General features: G+C 45.9%; 1 protein-coding gene across 4 annotated transcripts in view; it reads left to right on the forward strand.

The window, feature by feature from the left end:
- The first annotated feature begins 3,863 nt into the window (after positions 1-3,863).
- Positions 3,864-21,170, forward strand: part of STX11 (syntaxin 11) — a 75,255-nt gene continuing 57,948 nt past the window's right edge. The window contains exon 1 of one of the 4 annotated variants that reach the window (XM_077486402.1): positions 3,864-3,882. The gene's annotated coding sequence lies outside the window, so the exon portion shown is untranslated. Of the gene's footprint in view, positions 3,883-4,091; positions 4,114-6,614; positions 6,836-21,170 lie in introns of those variants that run through there. The other 3 variants (XM_077486398.1, XM_077486400.1, XM_077486401.1) reach the window with 3 other exon arrangements.

Here is a 21,170-nt window from a genome sequence, read left to right on the forward strand (position 1 = left end):
TATTTAGGTTCGCCACAGCTTTTTATAGCGCCAGGGACCCCCATATACTACCGCATAAAGCCCCCTGATTGCCCCCTAGTTAACCCTTTCACCAGTGATCACCATATAACTGTTACAGGTGACGCTGGTTGGTTAGTTATTTTTTTATAGTTTCAGGGCACCTGCCATTTATTACCTAGTCTCACTAGTGTACCCCTAAATTTAGGGGTGTCTACTTTCCAAAATGGGGTCATTTGGGGGGGGTTTGTGCCATCTTGGCATTTTATGGCCTTCAAAACTGTAACGCCCTTAGAAAGCCTGAAGGCGGTGCTTGGTTTTCGGGGCCCCGTACGCGGCTAGGCTCACAAAAAGTCCCACATATGTGGTATCCCAGTACTCAGGAGAAGCAGCAGAATTTATTTTGGGGTGTCATTTCACATATGCCCATAGCATGTGTGAGCAATATATCATTTAGTGACAACTTTGTGTAAAAAAAAAAATAAATTATTTTTTTTGTCATTATTCAATCGCCTGAGGCAAAAAAATAAAATATTCAATGGGCTCAACATGCCTCTTATCAATTTCCTTAGGGGGTCTACTTTCCAAAATGGGGTCATTTGGGGGGGTTTTGTACTGCCCTGCCATTTTAGCACCTCAAGAAATGAGATAGGCAGTCGTAAACTAAAAGCTGCGTAAATTCCAGAAAACGTTCCTTAGTTTGTAGATGTGACAACTTTTGCGCAAACCAATAAATATACAGTTATTGACTTTTTTTTTACCAAAGACATGTGGCTGAATACATTTTGGCCTAAATGTATGACTAAAATTGAGTTTATTGGATTTTTCTAATAACAAAAAGTAGAAAATATCATTTTTTTTTCAAAATTTGCGGTCTTTTTACGTTTATATCGCAAAAAATAAAAATCGCAGAGTCAGTCAAATACCTTTAAAAGAAAGCTCTAAATTTTGTTTGGGTACAACATTGCATGACCGCGCAATTACCAGTTAAAGCAGCGCAGTGCCAAATTGTAAAAAGACCTCTGGTCATTGACCAGCAAAATGGTCCGGTCTGAAAGTGGTTAAACACATATTTTTCCACTTAGTGCAGGGGTTTATACATAAGACATAAAATATGTACGCAAGAATGTTTTTACCTGCCAAAAGATGTATATCTCTGTTCATCCATTAGGCTCGGTTCACACAGGACGCGGCACGACTTGCAGCGCCGCGACCTGCCGCGACCTCAGAGGCGACTTGCAAAACGACTTCTGTATAGAAGTCAATGCAAGTCGCCCGAAGTCGCCGCCAAAGTAGTACAGGAACCTTTTTTCTAAGTCGGAGCGACTCGAGTCGCTCCTATTAGAACGGTTCCGTAGTACAGAACGGGGGCGACTTGTCAGGCGGCGAAGTCGCCTGGACAAGTCGCCCCTGTGTGAACCGAGCCTTACTGAGATTTGACACCCTGCCACACGGCATAGCCAGCCTGGTCATCTGACTATTCTCTACATCAGTAAGAGCCTATTCCCACTTGCCGAACGTTAAAGCGGTAGTAAACCGCTTGGTGATTTATTCTTCTGGCCTGACAGGTAATGTCATAATGTGTCATAATGCATTGCATGCTAGCACATTATGTGAATCTTACCTGAAAGCGAAGCTGTCCAGCGATGCGCTGTCACCACTGGAGTCCACTTTGAACTTCACCCGTTCTTCCTTCCGGATCCGCAGACTCCTGCTGTTTGACTGGCTGGAGCCACGATAATGTCACTCCCGCACGTGTGCAGGGGAGCCGCCGTTTACGGCACTGGCCTGAGTGGCTGTTCCTTCAGAGTCCAATTGCGTGGGTGACGTCATCAGCTACATATACAGTAAATATCTCCTAAACAGCGCACATTTAAGAGATATTTACAGTACCTATAGGTAAGCCTTATTATAGGCTTACCTATAGGTACAAGTCAGAGATGGAAGTTTACTCCCACTTTAAAACGATCAGTTGTTGCAGGCTAGTGTCTGCTGTGTTTTGCAGTGCCTTGTAAAGTTGAAAAACAAGCCACTACACATCTTTAGCTTTCTTTTTGTAACTTTATTAATAAAATGTGAACGTGATATTTCATTTTTTTTTTCTATGTGCTGTAGTGCAAAAACAGATGGGAACTTCAGGTGAGCTCTGATGTATTGCATACCTCCCAACATTTTGAGCTGCGAATGAGGGACACCTACTACCAAACCTATGTAGGCATAGGACACGCCCCCTGTCACACCCTTTTAACCACTTGCTTACTGGGCACTTAAACTCCCCTCCTGCCCAGACCAATTTTCAGCTTTCAGCACTGATGCACTTTGAATGACAATTGCGTGGCCATACAACACTGTACCCAAATGAAATTTTTATCATTTTTTTTTTACCACAAATAGAGCTTTCTTTTGGTGCTATTTAATTACAGCTGGGAGTTTTATTTTTTGCTAAACAAACAAAAAAAAATGCAAAAAAAATAAAAAATAAAAATCATGGTTAATAGTTTGTTATAAAACTTTGCAAACAGGTAATTTTTCTCCTTCACTGAAATGTGCTGATGAGGCGGCACTGATAGGCACAGTTAAGGCGATACTAATAGGCACAGATAAGGCAGTACTGATGGGCAAAGATGGGCACAGATAAGATGGCACTGATAGGTGGGACTGATAGGTGGCTCTGATAGGTGGCTCTGATAGGTGGCTCTGATAGGTGGCTCTGATAGGTGGCACTGCTGGGCACTGGTAGATGACACTGATGGGCATGGATATGTGGCACTGAGGTGCAGCACTGTTGTGGAGGCAGATTGTGGGCACTGATAGGTGGCACTTTTTTTATATCTGGGTGGTACTGGCAGGGGTCAGGTGGGCCCTGATGATCTGGCCGTGATCGGGACTGACGTCCCGATCACGGCCGCCAGTGATCGGCTTTTTTTTTTTCTCTCCTCGCGCTGTCAGCGCGAGGAGGAAAAATAGCTGATTACTGGCTATGTTGTGTCACATGATTAGCTGTCATTGGCTGACAGCTGATCACGTGGTAAGGGGTTGGGATTGACCCCTTGCTCCGATCCGTGATCAGGCGAGTCTCATAGACTCGCCGTTTACAGAGCGTGCGCCCCTCAGGGGGCGCGCAGGCCGCTCGTGTCGTCCCGGCAAAGCAGGTCCGCGCTGTAGCCGTCATTCGGCTATAGCGCAGCTCTCTAGTGGTTAAAGAAGAATTAACCAAAAAATAAATAAAAAAATGTAACTAAATCCACAAGGGCTTTTTTTTTTTTTTACCACTACTATTCCTTTATATTGGCTTTTAAAGTTTACAATGCAACCATTTAGAATTGTCATAAAATGTTTAGCACTGGGAAACACTTTTTGAAAGATAAAAAGTGCATTTTTTATACAACTATATAGATCAGACCAAAATGAGGAACAAATGAGGAGGAAATAGGGACAGATGGACATTGCTTCAAATTCAGGGACAGTTGGGAGCTATAGTATTGTGGAAAAATACTACATGTCTGCAATCCACCTGAAGGCAGCATTTTTTTGTGAACAGAGCACATAGAAAACAATTGTGCTAACTGGTTAACTATGGCACACAAAAAAATCCCCTTGAAGTGGGGTCCCTCTACACTGCTAGGCTTAAATGCTTTTTGAGCCTAGGGGGGTTCGCAACAGAGGCTGTATTACTTACCTAACTCCTTTCTCCATCAGGCTCTGGTGCTGTTCTCCCCCCCAAATTTTCGGGTCTGTGGTGGTCCCCCAGGGTCATCACATAAAATGAAGTCCTATTAATCTTGTATTGTACATGGTGGAGGCAGAAGTGTGACTGTGGCTGCTTATAGAGGAGGCTGCAGTGGACCGTTTGCACAGATTGATGGAGTCTGCTGAAGCAAGAAGGTAAGTAATACAGCCTGTTCTAGACTTAATGAGCAATTAATCTTTGTGTGGTGTAGGAAGGTTGTTGTGCCCAGAGCTGGGCTTTATTCAGAACAGCTGGAAAGGCTTCCATGCCTCCTGTGGTTGAACAGTGAAGGAGAAACAACAGGCTGATGGGGTCATCTCTCTGATTGTCTATGCATTTCCTTATGAGGATTGGTTTGGTCACAAGTGCTCCTCTTCACTTTACTGGTATGTGTGCAGGGGATTCAACAGGTTCACAGTGTTGGTTTTTTTCTTTTTCATCCTTTGTTTTTATTTTATTTTTATTTTTTATCTGCTTAGAGTTCATCTTTAACCCTTTGAATATGTTAACTAATAAAGCTCCTTTTATTCACCTGATGTGCAAGCAGCCAACACCCATATGTTCAGCTGGTTATAATACACTCCTAGTCAACTGCGCCTGCAGTTACTTGTTCATATAAATAAAGGAGAATGAGTTTGGGCGTGTATGTGGGTTCACAGAATATCTTAAAAACTCTGAAAGAAGCTATGGGAAATTAAAGGGTATCTGAACAAAAAATTAATGTATTACTTTACCTGTCCTTAGATGTGGTGGCTGCATTGCTTTTTTTTGTTTTGTTTTTTTCACTTTTTTCCTCTATTTTAACCCGGTATTTAGTGCTGGAAAAGGGTCATCCAGTGCCGAGGGCAAAGAAGCTAAACTTTGCCCCCCTTCATTATGTGTGAGCTTAGGGTATGCTACCCCGAGCAGTCATCTGCTTGTCAAAATTCCTTGTATCAGAATGAGCTCCCTGGCGCCCCATCCATACAGAAAACCAATGTGCCCAGGGCAGCCCACCCCTTGTCCCAGCCCTGCTGGTAATCCTGCCGGTAACACACTTGCTGTCCTAGGGTGATCACTGTACTATATTTAGGATGATCAGGGTGGTCCCCTTAGGAGGAAGTGTGTTAGGACTATATAACGCCTACCTCTCTCCATAACCCATGGAGGGGGGAGTGTTTTGTAGTCTACAGAGATAGTAGGGAACCATGCTGACTGGTAACTGTTTGCAGTGGAAGAAAACACAGAACGTTATAAGCTCACAAGTAGAAATTAGTTCCAGTGATCTTTGAACTAGTAAGGAGTTCCAGTGTCCTTTGAACTTAATTACTCTAGCTAATCTTTTTTTTTTTTTTTTTCCTTTTTTATTCTTTGTATTGTATAAAGTAATTACAAAAAAAAAAAAAAAACAACCAAGTGCAAAAAAGGCCTCAAATGCAGTCAAACAGGACCTTCATCTCTAGCTGATCATGGGATAACTTTTTTACTTTAAAGCAAAACTTCACCCAAAAGGGGAAGTTCCACTTGTTTGCATACCCCCTCCACTGCTACATTAGGCACTTTTTTTTTGGGGCGGGGGAGAGAGAGATATTGCTGGTTTTGACAGGTAGCCTTCAATCTGGTCAGATCACCGCGGCAATCTGAGCAGAAGTTCGCGATTCCCCCCCCCCCCCCGCAGCCTTCTGGGACACATTACAGGTTCCAGAAGACAGCAGGACCATTCACACAGTGCAGCGCGGCTCATGCATGTACAGTAGGAATACTTCACTGTCGGTTTCCCTTACCCAAGGTTCCGGTGCCTGGACCCAAAGCCGAATGAAAAATCAGCTCGGGTGAGGAAATCGCTGGATCTTTGGACCGGTAAGTGTCCTTCTATTAAAGGTCAACAGTAAGGATGAGCTCCAACGTGTTTGCATACTCCACATGCAGAGCCCGACAGGAAGTCGGCGCTGCGCTAATCACAGGCAGTGAGACATTGCCCGATACACAGCTGCAGAGATCGGCCAATGTCTCGCTGCCTGTGATTAGAGCAGCGATGTGCCGACTTCCTGGTGGGCTCTGCACATGGAGTATGCGAACACGCCAGTGTTGTCGAATACTGTCCCCCATCAGATAGTGTCCGCCCTGTACTGCGCTTGTGCAATACAGAAGACAAGTAGACGCCCGAGAGTCTCTGAAGATGAATGGCGCCTGCGCACTGAGTCCAGGTTCAAGCCCCACCATCCAAGCGGACATAGAGTTAGAATAAAAAATAGCCGAGCGAAGTAAGGCCGTGCCCGAAGCATTGCGAGTGAAGCGAGCCTGCCAGGGGCCATCTTACTAACTGCTACCGCATGTCCACTTGGATGGTGGGGTTTCAACCTGGACTCAGTGCGCAGGCGTCATTCATCTTCGGAGACTTTTGGAGTTTCCTTGTCCCCCGTACTATGCAAGCGCTGTGCCTACGCAGTGTGCTATCCAATCGAGGGACCGTTTTTGACAGAACACCAGAGCTCATCCCTAATCGGCACTCTCAGCTTTCACTGGATCTTCAGTCTTCCATCCAGCCCCTTTTTGGCCACACTCTACAATCTCATGCATGCACTCAGGAGTCACATCATCATGGTACAGAGCGGTGCCATAAACGTATGCTGAGCTGCGCATGCAGTGTACATAAATACAGACAAGCAGAGAGAAAGGTTTTTGATAGAAAAGACCAACAGGGTCTTTCCTGTGACGAAAATCCTTATTTTTTTATTAAATTTTTTAGCTTAATTCTAAAGGAACTAATAAGGGAAATGTATGCATTTGCACACACTGGGTAAGTGACTGGTGTGAGAAGTAAGTTGTGGTATGTATAAATGGTAACACCTCCACTCAGACAGTGAAGCACATCTCGCACATTGCTTCCTCTTGTGACACTTGGCCCCCACCCACCTGTGTTCTCAGACAGATCTCTATTACAGCCATTGAAAAGAGGAAGACGCATATTTGTGAAAAGGGGAACAATCACACACGCTTGCTCTGTTGCATGTGCTGGGTCCTGGCCATGGTTTGGAAATGGTCTTTGCGAAGAGTCTGATGTGCTTTGCCTGTTCTTAGTACACCTGGGAAGGATTTTTAGGTAACTACTTCAGTCCAGATTTGAGAGTAAGTGATCCTTTGCTGCAAGTTTCTATTGTCTGATGTGTATGCGTACATGGCATGACTGCTTAATTTTTATCGTTGACTGACCTACATTCAAAACGATAGCTTGAAAGGTTAAGTTTCAAATCCTGTTCTGATTATTTTTATATTCCTATACAAACGTAGGATACATTGTTATCTCAAGACATTTTAGCATATACTTTAACTTTCAGTTTCCTTTTTTGTTATTCAGATTGAAGTTACTTTGCACACAGGTGTCCCTTAAATCACAACTTATGCTGGCAATACACTGTAGAGCTCGTTGGCACTTGCGGCTGGGGGGGTTGTAAAAGTAGGTGGCTGAGGCACATTTTTACCACCCCCATACAAAAGCAGCTGGATGGGGTTGTACGCATGCCAGCGCCGCAAAGCGAGAATTAGTCCTCCATCTGCAATCCATTCAAGTCCATGGGGCTGTGCCGCAACTTCCCTGCATTACATGCAGTTGTGGCACAGTGGAGTGGGCTTCGTCAGGTTAAAACAGTCAAACACCAATGGAACTGTTTAACACCTATGAAAAGTGATCCACGTTTGGATCACTTTTCAAAGGGGTGACCAGATCAACAAGTTAAAACCTCTTTCTAACAAATGGACAGCACAGCTTGGCTTTTGCAGTGGCAGCTGTCAAAGGTATTTGGATGGGGGCTGCATCTGATTGGATGTAGCCGCTGTTTGACTTTTGTCAAACAGAGCAGGGCTACCTACTGATATTTGTCAGGTTATTCAGGAACCAGACTGTATTGGCTTAGTGCATGGCCAACATTGGTTCACTTTTGATCCAGAGAAAAAACCGACTGTCACATGATAGTACATTTGTTTTCTTTCTAAGACTCCATTCACTTGTGCATTTTTATGTACAATAATGGTAATCCTCGAGGATTACCATTATTTTCTATAGAGCTCTTTTGTACCTGTGAATAAAGATCAGGTGTTTTATATTATTTTTTTTATTTTTTTTGGGGGGGGGGGGGGGGGGTTCATAAACTTTAATGGGAGTGAATGAAAAATGCAGGCATGCAAGTGTAATCCTAGCATAACACGGGACCTGTATTCTTTCGGAAAGAAACGTAAAAACTTTTTCTGGAAAGTTATGCCAAGCTTGGAGGGGTTTTCTCTTTGAAGCATGACTATGGTCAGACCTCATTCATGGTAAAACAGTTTTGTTTGGTGGTGCTATGCTCTTGTAAGAATAGAGCTCTGTTTTGGTTTTTAATTTAAAAAATGTTTTTCCTTTACTGAAATGTCACAGTGTGACATTTCATGCATTTCTATGTGCAGTGGTTGGCTGTGGTGCATAGAAATGCAGATCGAAACTGAGCTGTGGCTGAATTGTGCTGTTGGGAAAGATTGCTGGTGCATCACACAGATTTCTGCACCACACCAAAGCTCATCCAAAGGCTACATTGAAGTGGGGACAGGGTACATAGAAAACAATTGTTTTCTTTTGCCCTTGTGGATACCTGTGTTTTCTAGTACAGAAAACGCCACACAAGTATGAATAATGCCCAGTACACAATGAGATTATCGGATGAATGCTCGCCCCGTGTTTTAAAAAAAAAATGTTTTTGTTTTATTTTGCCTGCTAATCACAGATCAAATCTGAGTTTACGAAAGTCATGAAAATTTGCATACCACAGAATAAAAATTCGGAAGTGATGTCGTGTTGTAATGCATTTGTATTGCATTTTGGAATGGCGGCTGTACTGATTAAACGAAATCGTACGATCTGGCATCGTCCAATTTTTTTTTTCGTGCATGTCCAATCAAATAATATCAGATGAATTGTCCTGATTAAGCTCTGTACTAACGATCAGATTATCGTACGATTGCGCCCAAATCTGTATTATTTTTTTAATTTATTTTTTCCGATTTTCTAATCGTGTGTACCGGCATAAGTCCTAAATCTTCTCTCAGCCTGTCGGGGTGCTTGGGGAGCATGTGAAACAGGATCTGTAGAATCCTACCAATGATGCAGTTTCTCCCATTGAAAGACTTTTCCACTTTCTTGATAAGCCTCCTTTGAAGGCTGGGTTCACACCATTGCGAATTGGATGCAAGATCATCGCATCCAATTTGCAATAGCAGGAGATTTTGACCGACTCTCCATGGAGCTGGTTCACACATCTCCGCAACAGGTCCAGTGCATTTTGCAGAAAAAGGCTGTGTCTTTTGGTCTAGTTCAGGTGTGAATTCGGGCTAAGATCGGACTTGAAACGGTGAGCAAGCACGCACCGGACCCCTGCTGTGAGACAGATATGTCTTAGGTGTGAACCATGCCTAAAGGAGAAATAGGGCCAAAGCTCTTTTGGCTCTACTTCTCCTGTGGGTCACAGGAGTACTGAACACTTAGTTCTACACTCCTGTGACCCATAGTCACTTGACAGCGGGCTAAAATCGGCTGACGTCACTCAGCCGGTCCAGGCTCTGTAGGGATCCAGACTTTAATCTTGAGATCAACCCAGATGTCTGAAATGCAGCTGATTTGGCTTTTCAGCATGCTGCTGAGAGCTTGAACCATCTGCTCCTGCCACCTCCATAGCCCGGCGCTCCCGTGAGAGAGATGGAAGGTAAAGCAGATAGTCACCAGCTCACTGAAGATTGAGAACTGAGTGATCAGCGGAATTTAATCACTCGGTTCTTGACTTTAGGGACAGGTGGGGACAGATGCAGCATGGGACCCATGATACATCCACGTAGGTGAGTATGATATTACATTTTTTTTTTTTTTCTTCTTCTTCAACCCACACTTTTTTTTTTTAAAGCCCAACTTTGGGAAATGTGAAAATTCTCCCTTGCAGTGGAGCTGCACCTGCACTGCAAGGGTTAACTGCTAATTTATTCTTAACAAAACATACTTTTTCTACTTGATCCTTCATCTTGCCAAGGCAGACAGAGCCCCCCCCCCCCCCCCCCATGTTCTGGAGGTGGACTGTCCCTCCATCATTTTGTCCTATGCATTGTCCTCCGATCACTGGAGCATGGTGAAGAATAGGCTGCAGTCTAGCAGAACGGAGGATCTGTGCGGACTCAGCCCCACTCCAAAAGAAAAATGTTCAAGTTTACCAGTGGTTCTATAGCCAAATTTTTTCTGCCCTAATGCTCTACTTGCATGAAGTTAAAAAGCCTTCCACGAATTTGTCCCCCACCCCCTCCCTAAAGCCTTGTATCGATTCAGTGCTCTGGCCATCTGCAGCAGGGTACGAGACAGTAGTGGGAACCATTGGCTCTTGCTTCTGTCAATCCAATCCTATAAGCCAAGAGTGGCGGGGGGGGGCGGGGCAGAGCTGCGCTGTGTGCGGCTATGGATGCACACAGCCCCGACTTGGGAGCAAGCCTGCATGTGTGTCTGTGCCACCATAGAAAGCAGCTTCCTAGTGGCACATGGAGAAAAAGAGGAGCCAAGATTGCAGGTGGAGAACCCCAGAAGTGGTGGTTTAGGGTCACTCTGTGCAAAACATTCACACAGAGCAGGTAAGTATAACCTTTGATCTATAATTTTATTTTTTGTTTTTCAACAATTTTTTTTTTTATTGAATATACTAAGTAACAATACAAACTGTTATATACTTTAGTCAATAATAGTAAGAATAGTTACAAAAAGTTATAAAGGTTGTTGTGTGTGTGTGTGTGTGTATATGTGTGTGTGTGTGTGTGTGTGTATATGTGTGTAAAATATATATATATATATATATATATATATATATATATATTACTGCCTATCCCTATGGGTTCAAACTGTTGGCATGAACTGAACATCAAGTTAACTAAATGGTTGCATCCAGATGAATTCACAACTTAAATTGAGAAGGAATTAAATAAATAAAAAGGCAAGTCCAAGAAGATAATCTACATTAAAAATAACCTCCTATGAGACTTATGCCACATACACACCATCAGACTATCCAGCGGACTTAGTTTGGTGGACAAACCGCCGGAAAGTTCGCCGGACTTTCCGAATGAGCGGACCTGCCCACGCACAACTGGATTTTTCCGGTGGATTAGGTGCATCGGACTATGGCGGGAGTCCGCCGTACTTTTGAAATGAACGCCCACACACGGAGGAAAGTCCGTTAATTTTGAACGTTTCTCCAGGTAGCCGGGACTAGCGAAGGAAGTCAATGTCGCCGTCTTTGGCAAGATTGACACGTCGCTGGCCCCCGTCACCTGGTATGGACTTAAAGGGGAAGCCCTACTCCAAAAAAAGGTGTGGGGGTCCCCCCCCCCCAGGTCCATATAAGACCCTTATCCGAGCACGCAACCCGGCCGGTCAGGAAAGGGGGTGGGGACGAGCGAGAGCCTCCCAGGCTGCGTGCCCTTAACATGGGGGGTGCTTTGGGGAAGGGGGGCCCTGCGGCCCCCCCACCCCAAAGCACCTTGTCCCCATGTTGATGAGGACAAGGGTCTCTTCCCAACCACCCTGGCCGTTGGTTGTCGGGGTCTGTGCTGGGCTTATCAGAATCCGGAGCCCCCTTTAATAAGGGGGCCCCCAGATACCGGCCCCCCACCCTATGTGAATGCTTATGGGGTACAATGTACCCCTACCCATTGACCTGGTGAAAAAACTATAAATAAAACGCAACACAAGGTTTTAAAATTTATTGCACAGCTCCGGGGGTCTTCTTCCGTCTTGGGGGGGTCTTCTCACCGGGCTCCTCCTCTGTCTTCTGCTAGCTCTTTTACTAGTGGAGGAGCCCGGCTTTCTTCTTCGCTGCCGCCATCCGGGGGTCTTCTTCCGACTTCAGGAGGCTTGTCCCCCTCTTTGGTTCTTCTTGCCGGGCCTCCTCTCCTTCTTCCAGCTCTTTTACTAGCGGTGGCCCAGTCTTCTGTTGTCGCCGCCGCCTTCTCGGTTCTTCTTCTCTTCTTCTTCCTCCTCTTCTTCTTCCTTGAGATGTTGACCTGACGCTGTCTCTGGCTATAATGACAGGGATGCATTGTGCGGAAACGTATATAGGGACAATGGGCGGGGTCACCGGGTGATGTCACAGTCCCAGAGGATGCAAAAAAATGCAAAGTTTTAAGCTGCTTTCACACTGAGGCGCTTTGCAGGCGCTAAAGTGCTAAAAATAGCACTTGCAAAGTGCCCTGAAACAGCCGCTGCTGTGTCTCCAGTGAGAAAACACAGAGGGCTTTCACCCTGGAGCGATGCGCTTGCAGGGCGGTCAAAAAAGTCCTGCAAGCCGCATCTTTGGAGCGGTGTATTCACCACTCCTAAAGTGCCCCTTCCCATTGAAAACAATGGGGCAGCGCCGCAAAACGCCACTGCAGCTGCGCTTTGCGGGTGGTTTTAACACTTTTTCGAATGCTAGCAGGGGTTAAAACTGCTGCATAGAGCCGCTAAAACTACGGTAAAGTGCCGCTAAATATAGCACCACTTTACCGCCAGCGCCTGCAACGCCCCAGTGTGAAAGTGGCCTAACAAACTTGTTTCCACGTTTTTAAGGTCTTTTTTTTTTTTTTTTTTTTTTGCACAGGCATTTTAAGGCTTTTTAGCCACTGGGGAGACAGTTGCTCGCCATGTAACTGCATAAAAAGCAAATGTTAAAAACTTTATCTATGCATCTATAGTCTATTGGGGCCAAAAACATGCAATCATCCCCCAAAGAAGCTCCTGTACTTTTTTTGCAGCATTGAACGATGACAAATTGCTCAGATTTGAATGGGCACAATAAAGTGACATAGAAATCTGGTGTCGAGCATTAAAGCTTTTTTGGGAATGTGCTTTAAATTTCTCAGGTGTGAATGGGCGTTAAAGGCTTCACTGCTTTTACTAACGTGTTATGTACAGGACCTGTTTTGTTAGGCTTTTTTATGTATAGCTTTTTTTACTTCCACAACAGCAAACGTAGCAAAAAATTCAGACAACCTCTCTGGTTATCCCCCGGTTGTGAAATATGACTGAAGTTCACCTGTGGTCATAACTGCGGCATGCAAACTTTGTTGCTAGGTTATATGGGCTGTCATAGGGAGCCCAACACAGAAAGGGGACAGGTGAAGAGAGATCACAGCAAATTTCAGTTTCGGTGAGATTTTTTTTCTTCTTTTTTTTTTTTTTCCCCCTGAGCCGGAACACCTGACAGGCTTTGTGTGTACACAATCAGACATTTCCCAACAGGTTGGACCACTTAGGCGTTAACCCCTGTACATCCTGATCAATGCGACCGATGATGGAATTGGTTGCATCATTTTTAAATAGTAGTATAAGTACTAACATGATGATGAGTAAAATTAATTAAATAATAGTAGCTGCGGTTCCCAGCATGGGGTCTGGTGCGTCCCTGTTCACCGGTTCAGGTGCGATTCAGGTCCAAATTTGTGCCTGGACCGGACCCAAACAAGCACAAGACCCTTTTTGGAATGCAGACCGCAGCTGCCCTGGATTTGTGTGAACCGGCTCTATTGCTAACCAGGCACACTCGCGTCGCATGTCATGCGAATTGGATGCAGATTTCTCTGCATCCAATTCCCACATAAGTGAACCCAGCCTCAACGTAGCTGTATCCTTTTAGGACCAGTTTCATCTGTGCAGTGAGTTTTACCATTGAAGTGTGTTACGACTGGATTCTATAAAACATGCATTTTCATGGAAGCACATCAAAGATGATCCAGTGCGTGGCAGCCAAAGTCCTGCTCTGTAGCATCTGGGAAAGGGGCTAGACTGGGGATGTCTCTTGGGATGTAATATCTTGTCTCCAACCACCCCCGCAAATACTCGCCCCCCCCCCCCCCCCATCTCTGCCCTAACGCAGGCTAATGGGCTGCCCAGTTTAAAATACCCAGGCCTATTTTTTTATTTTTATTTTTTGTACCAGTCCGGGCCTGCTGGTAACCTTCCCATTCGGGTACGGTCCGGCCATGCCACATTTAGCCCCGCAAGACAAACGCGGTCGGCACATCTGAGACTCCGCTACACACTGCTGTTCTATATTGTTCCTGATTGGGTGCCTTCCTGCCGTGTTGTTGTGAATTACTGGATTTTTCATTTAATACAAGTTCTCTGCAACTGGACTCTTGAGTGTTTACTGCCACTGAACCACACTGCACCTCCCCACAGGCTTTTATGGCAGAAGAGGCAAGCACTGGCTCTTCTGCAATAAAATATACCTACTTGCCTGCTCGCCATCTTTTCTGGAGCTATAAACTGAGCTGCACAACTCGGCTTACAGCACCGGTCTCTGAGGGCTGGGGTGATGGCATACTGCGAATGTGCAGGAGTTAAGTCTATCCCTTTCGACCAATAAAGAGGTCTGAAGACCGGCACTTAGAGGATCATTGGACAAGTTCTGTCATAGGCCTTAAAGTGGTTGTAAAGGCAGAGGGTATTTTTTATCTTAATGCATTCAGATAAAAAGTGCAGCCCCCCCCCCAAACACTTATCTGAGGTCCTTCTCTGTCCAGCGATGTCTCAGACATCCAAGATTCTCTCTCCTGATTGGCTGAGACACAGCAGCCACTGGCTGCCGCTGCTGTCAAAGTCAGCTAGCCAATCAAGGGAGAGGGGGCCGGGTTGGAGCTCCGTGTCTGAATAAAGCGAGCTGTGACTCAGTTTAGCTGCCCCCACAGCAAGCAGCTTGCTGTGAGGGCACTCAACAGAAGGGAGGGGCCAGGATCACAGAAGAGGGACTCAAGAAGAGGTGGATCCAGGCTGTTCTGTTGCAGTGGATTTGCACAGAACAGGTAAGTATAACATGTTTGTTATTTTTATAGGAAAAAAAAAACACGAGACTTTACAATCGCTTTCAATTCCACTTTAAATTGTAATTCATATTAAAAATCTGAAAATGCCAAGACAAAAAAATATTGAAAAAACAGAATTCAAATATTTAGTTACAGGCTTGCAAAAAATGATGCTCACCATAATCTTAACAGTTTCCTGTAAGAGATGAAAGCATTTCATCTGTGTTTCCTCTGCCTGCAAGTCACAGCTGTTAACTGACACAGGAAGCACTCTTCTAATCTGTGAGAAAATGATGTAAGCTTCCTGGCTGATACTGTAAAAGCCCCATAACTATAGTAATAAGTAAAAATGTAGCAGCAGGTTCAACCATACTTTAAGGATTTTTGCTTATTAGTTGAATTTAGACATTTGCAGTGGTTCTACCATTGTGGAGGTTAGGTTTACACCTGTGGCGTTTCACACATGTTATGTTTTTGTTTGTTTTTTGCGCATGTTTTAACGTGTTTTATTAGAGCAGCCCAATTATTTGAATGGGCTGCCCGAACGCACAGAATCGCACAAATGAAGCAGCATGTACCTTTTTTTGCATACAACAGTACATCACAAGGCATGGTTACCTTGTGTTGTAGTGTGTTACAATGTTTGTGCATCGGCAAGGTGCATTTGGGTGCCATTAAGAATAAATGGTACCTTGGTGCACCAAAAAATAAACACGCACTCTAGCATACCTCCTGACTTTCTGAAATGAAGGACACCTTTTAGCTCGGACTGTGGGCAGATGACATGTCCCTGCCATGGCCCTTATTGCACAGACTATAAAGATCCAATATGGAGAAAATGATTGGCTAAACCACACATGCTATTGTGAAGGGTTGCTCCTAAATGTACCTGTTAGGTGTAGTTACCGTGGCTAATTGTTAGGGATCAATTGAGTTCACCCTGTCTGGAATTGCTGCACTTCTCTCTTCTGTTGCTTTGGAGGTAACGTGTGCAAGAGGCTTACTGTACATATGTCTGCTAACCCATAACAGCTAGGGTCATCCAGATAAGTATGGTGCCGGTCTCCCATCAAGCTGGGGGTACTAAACTTGGTGTAGGCAGTCAGGTGTTCCTGAGAAATGCGTGGGCTTCTGGCTGGGACAGTGAAAGGCAAATGGGGAGAGGAGGAAGGGGAGTTTAGGTGAGCATGTCATCCAGGACCCCTATCAACAGGGAGGTGCTGGGTTGTTTGACTCCTTGACCCCCAAAGAGGAATAACAGTTAAGGCAGAAGGGCCCACCTTTTCCACTGTATTCTTAGTGTCAGAAGGGCAAGTAGAGTACATCATCAAAGAAAGCCAGAGAGCCACAGTTAAGTGATCAGTATGAAAAAATAAATTGGAACACGAAACTGTAGCGTGTATACTTGCTTTATCCCACACGGATCGTGTCAAGCCAGGAAGACTCTTCTTCTGGCAATGTGAAGAATCGAATCAAATTCGTTCTCCATCCTGGACCCGGAGTTTGGTGAAAAATAGCATGCTGTGCTTCAAATTTTTGGTGCGAAGGTGGGTGCACATGGCCGAATGTCTTCCTCTGACCCTGTGTTTCAATGGAGTAGTCTGGAAATATAAGGAGCTTAGCGTTCTCATACTTGAGGTCCCCCACACTTCTTGCTTCTCTCAGGATAAGGTCACCGTCCCGAAAGTTTAGCAGCTTTAGCACCTGTGGACCTCTGACTGTGGGGATCCTGCGGGCACACTCCACCACAAAATGTTGGGAAAAGGATGCACGGGGCAGAAGAGAGCGCAGCAGCTGCTCTGTGAACAGGGTGGTGTCATTGCCCTCTGCTCCCTCAGGCAGCCCTATGATGCGCAGATTGTTGCGATTCTCAGCATCTTCGACACGCGACTCTAGGTGTTTGACTCTGGTTTTTAAATGAGTGAAGGTCAGTTGTGTGCTCCCTCTGCACATCTTCAGCTGCAGACGGACGCTGCTCTACCTCTGTCACCCTGCCCCTGAAAGCATCAATGTCTATCCTGATCAGACCCAGTTCTATATATACATTGTCCATCTTCTCAGTTAGGGCTGTTTTTTATCCATTAATGGCTTCCAAGAGTGCAGTGTGCTCTGGGGGGGCCTGAGGAGCAGCAGCCTTGTGACTCACCTCCTCTCCCTGGGATGACATGGTGAGCGGGACGGCCGCAGCCTTTCCCTTGCTGTGTTGTGTGGTCCCCGTCCTTTTGTGGCTCTGTCAGCACGCTGCTCCCCCTTGTTTGTAGCCGGGCATGGGCAGGCAATGCCAGGGGCCAAAATTGAGCTGATCTGGCAGCATATGATAGCCCAGCACCGCAGGATTAGTGGATTGAAGATCCGGACAGCTGTCTGGGTGACACGTCCCCTCTTCTGTTGCTAGATGGCCGGGTATCTGGTGACATTAGACAAGACAAGGGCATTTATTAAAAAAGGACTGGAAATTTCCAAAAAGATATTCTTCAAGGAGGGTATACCAGATATAACAATTTTTATTGATAGCTCTCACACCACAGATAAATAGTACAAAAATTCAATATAATTAACTCCTCCAATACAAACAATTAAAATTTAAGACACGGTCTTAATGAGATACTAACATATGTACTGATCCGCACCATCCATTTAATCCACACACATGGGTCCCATGGCCTGCTGGGAGAGCCTATTTATTTGGGTAACATCGGGTGATCGGGGTTCTGTGCCACCTGGATGGCTGGCTGGGTGGACATCTGTTGTACTGCCCGTGCTGCTAGGCCGGAGTTTTGGCCTATCCTGGGCACTTTTGGCTGCTAGGCTGTCTGAGGGCCTATCCTGAAGCAAGAGAGCAGTGTAGGTTTTGGATTGCAGCTTGCAGTCCAAACAGAAGTGACCTATTCTTCCAGCCGGAGAACCTGATGTGGTCAGAGGTAGAGGGGAAGCTGTCGCCATTAAGAGACCAACCACCTTATTACCAGGGACTACAGTGAGTAGCTGAAGCAAGTACCGGAGCAGTATTCTCACCAACCAGGGACTGTGAAGAATTTGAGAAACTTCAGCAGGTGTCAAGTCAGGGACCCAGTCAGCGGAGGTGGTGCTTGCAGAGCAGCCTTGTGTGCCAATCCAGGGACCGAGCAGGCCAGTGGGGGTGAAGCTTGAGAAGTATCTGGAGTGCCAAGCTAGAGACCCAGCAGAAGTAACTGTATATATATAAAGGAGTTTGTTACAATTTGTGTTAAGAACTGTTCTAAGACTGTTGCCATAGGAGACAGTGCTCCTACAGATTTGGTATTTTGCTGGAGGCCTTCCCCCTGCATGGCTGTCTACCTGTAGAAGTCTGAGTCTGCCAATTAATTAACATTGCAACTATCTAAGGGTGTCCTGGCCCTAAACCCTCTCCCCCACTGTTCTGTTCAAGAGAAATAAAATCTCTTTGCATTCAAGAAGTGTCTGGCGCCCATTAATCTATCTTGCATTACACCCACTATGCCTTGTAACCGACTCTACACAGAAGGATGTCAGCAGCTCTTGGCCCTGGAGGTTCTCATTATACTGAAGGAGGCCTAGGACTTTGCAACATAGAGATTGGATAAAAAAAAGTTGAATGCAGCATAACCCTTTTGGTAGTACATTTCATAAAGAAATGTACATATCCTACCAGGGACAGCTGAGGCTGCATAAGGGTTAAGGGGGGATTGATCTCAAAAGAGGTATAGTTGGGAAATATAGCTTTTATGCGCTACAGGAATGTGTACACAGATAACAGAGCCTAATAATTTTTGCATCTAATTATGTTAGAAAACCGGTTGATGACCTAAATTTTTAATATTTGTGGTGCATGTGCTAATTTGTTTGTTTTAAAAGGCGTTTCAGTGAAGAAACAAACCTCTGCCATTGTAAAACTTCAGTGTTGTGCAGACTTTAAAAGAAATCTGTTTTGCAAGCAGAGGTCTGATTGGTGCAAGCCATTTTATCTTTATGTAAGTGTTTGTTACCCCAACACTTCTTCATATTTGTGATATGTGCCTGCTGTACCATATACTTGTATGAGAGTCTCCTGTTTTCTTTCTATTGCTTCCTTTACGTGCAATCCCTGGTGCTCCTGCCAGTCCCCTTACTTTCCTGTCATTCCTGTTAAAAACAGACCACATCATGGTCAGTTCTCTAGCTATGCTGGGAACTAGGTGTGCTCTCCTCTACTGATGAACTAAATTCCGACGGGACGTTCCGCGGACCGCGAACGCGGCCGATAGTTCGCAAACCAGAACGTTCGCGGCGGGCCCCATTGACTTCAATGGGAGGCGAACTTCGCATACCTACAGGTCAAATTTGCAGCCACAAAATAATTAATAGCTGTGCAAACATAGTCCCACCACATGGCCAATGACATAACACATGTTTGAGGTGAATCTGGGATCGACAACTACAAGCATTCTTTTTTTTTTTTATATGGGAAATTGTTGTGACAATTCGGGACTGTGGAGCGCATGAAGGCAATGGAGGAGAGGGAAGGTCAGGGACCAGGGTAGGCAAAGAAGAGGGTGCAGGAGATGATCACCAGCAGCGTGACATACAGCAATGACACCTGCACCGTGATAGTCATCTGACAGCAGCACCGTGATAGAGAGCACTGACATCAGCACCGTGACATAAAGCACTCACACCAGCACCGTGATATACAGCACTGACAGCAGCACTGTGATAGAGAGCACTGACATCAGCAGCGTGACATAAAGCACTGACACCAGCACCATGATATACAGCACTGACACCTGCACCGTAAGCAGCCCCAGGAGGAAGTCAGCATAGCACAGGGATGGTGGGAGCCCCTCATAATGAGCATAGCACAGGGATGGTGGGAGCCCCTCATAATAAGCAGCCCCAGGAGGATGTCAGCATAGCACAGGGATGGTGGGAGCCCCTCATAATAAGCAGCCCCAGGAGGATGTCAGCATAGCACAGGGATGGTGGGAGCCCATCATAATGAGCATAGCACAGGAATGGTGGGAGCACCTCAAAATATGCACAGCAGAGGTACAGCCCCAGGAGGATGTCAGCACAGCACAGGGATGGTGGGAGCCCCTCATAATAAGTAGCCCCAGTAGAAATATGACACCGCTCAACCTCTTCAAAGAGGAGGGTACGGGCATATAGTACGGTGTGCTTTTTTGGACAAGGAAGTGAGCCAAATGAAGAAAGAAGGTCTCTGTGCTCGATTTAAAAAAATTGTTTATAGACATATACATGGTCTACTGGTCACATGTGTTGAATTCCTCCGAGATCCATGCCTCATTCATTTTTAGAAATGTGAGGTAGTTAACACTGTCGTGAGCTAGGCGAGTACGCTTATCGGTCACGATCCCCCCCTGCTGCGCTGAACGTCCTTTCGGACAGGACACTGGATGAGGGGCAAGCCAACAGTTCGATTGCAAATTGGGCAAGCTCTGGCCAGAGGTCAAGCCTGCCCACCCAGTAGTCCAGGGGTTCATCACTCCTCAGAGCGTCCACATCGGCCGTTAACCCGATGTAGTCGGACACCTGACGGTCTAGGTGTTCCCTGATGCTGGATCCGGATGACACCTGTCGATGGGTCGGCTGAAAGAATGACCTCATATCCGAAGTCACCAACACATCTTCAAACCGGCCTCTTCTTACAGGCGCTGTTGGATTGGTACCCGCAACTCCTTCTCTGGGAGTGGGAATTGCTCCTCTGCCAGCGCACGCAAAAGCAGAATGCAGCATTTCTCGAAGCAAGGCCTGGAAGTGCTGCATTCTGACAGCCCTCTGTGACGGCGGTAACATTTCTGCCATTTTGTGTTTGTACCGGGGTCTAAGTACGTTGCCACCCAGTACTGGTCCTTGACCCTTATGCTTTTTATACGGGGGTCCCTATTAAAACACTAGAGCATGAAGGCCCCCATTTGCACTAAAGTGGAAGCGGTGTGGTGGCCATGGCTCCTGCTCATCATCCAGGATAATGTCGTCCTCTTCATTCTCCTCTCCCCATCCATGCACAACAGGGATCCCAGAAAGGTTTAAAGCATGCTCTTCTTGCTCCTCCTCATCCGCCCCGGCACCATCCTCCTCTGACTCCTCTTCAGACTCCTGTTGTTGACTTGTCTTAGATAGAGTAGCCCCCCCGGGAATTCATCCAGCATTGCGACTACCTCATCTTCCCGCTCCTGCTCCTCCACAGCTTGATCAATGACGCGACGCAATGCACGCTCCATAAAGAAGGCATAAGGTACCATGTCACTGATGGCGCCATGGCTGCGACTGACCAGTTTGGTGATCTCCACAAATGGGCGCAGAAGTCTGCATGCGTCACGCATGAGCAGCCACTGACGCGGTGAAAAAAAAACCAGCTCCCCAGAACCGGTTCTGCCGCAGAGTTCATACAGGTAGACATTAAATTAACGTTTCTGCTGGAGCAGCCTATCAAGCATATAGAAGGTTGAGTTCCATCGCGTCGGGCAATCGCAAATAAGACGTCTGACCGGCAGATTGTGTCGCCGCTGAATGTCAGCAAGGCGAGCCATGGCCGTGTAAGATCTTCTGAAATGGGCCGAGATTTTCCTTGCCTGCCGCAAGATGTCCTGGACCCCAGGGTATTTGATAACGAATCGCTGCACGA

This window comes from Lithobates pipiens, unplaced genomic scaffold (assembly GCF_037356315.1).
Source record: "Lithobates pipiens isolate NorthernLeopardFrog02 unplaced genomic scaffold, aLitPip1_a1.2 Scaffold_18, whole genome shotgun sequence".
NCBI classification, from domain to species: Eukaryota; Metazoa; Chordata; class Amphibia; order Anura; family Ranidae; genus Lithobates; species Lithobates pipiens.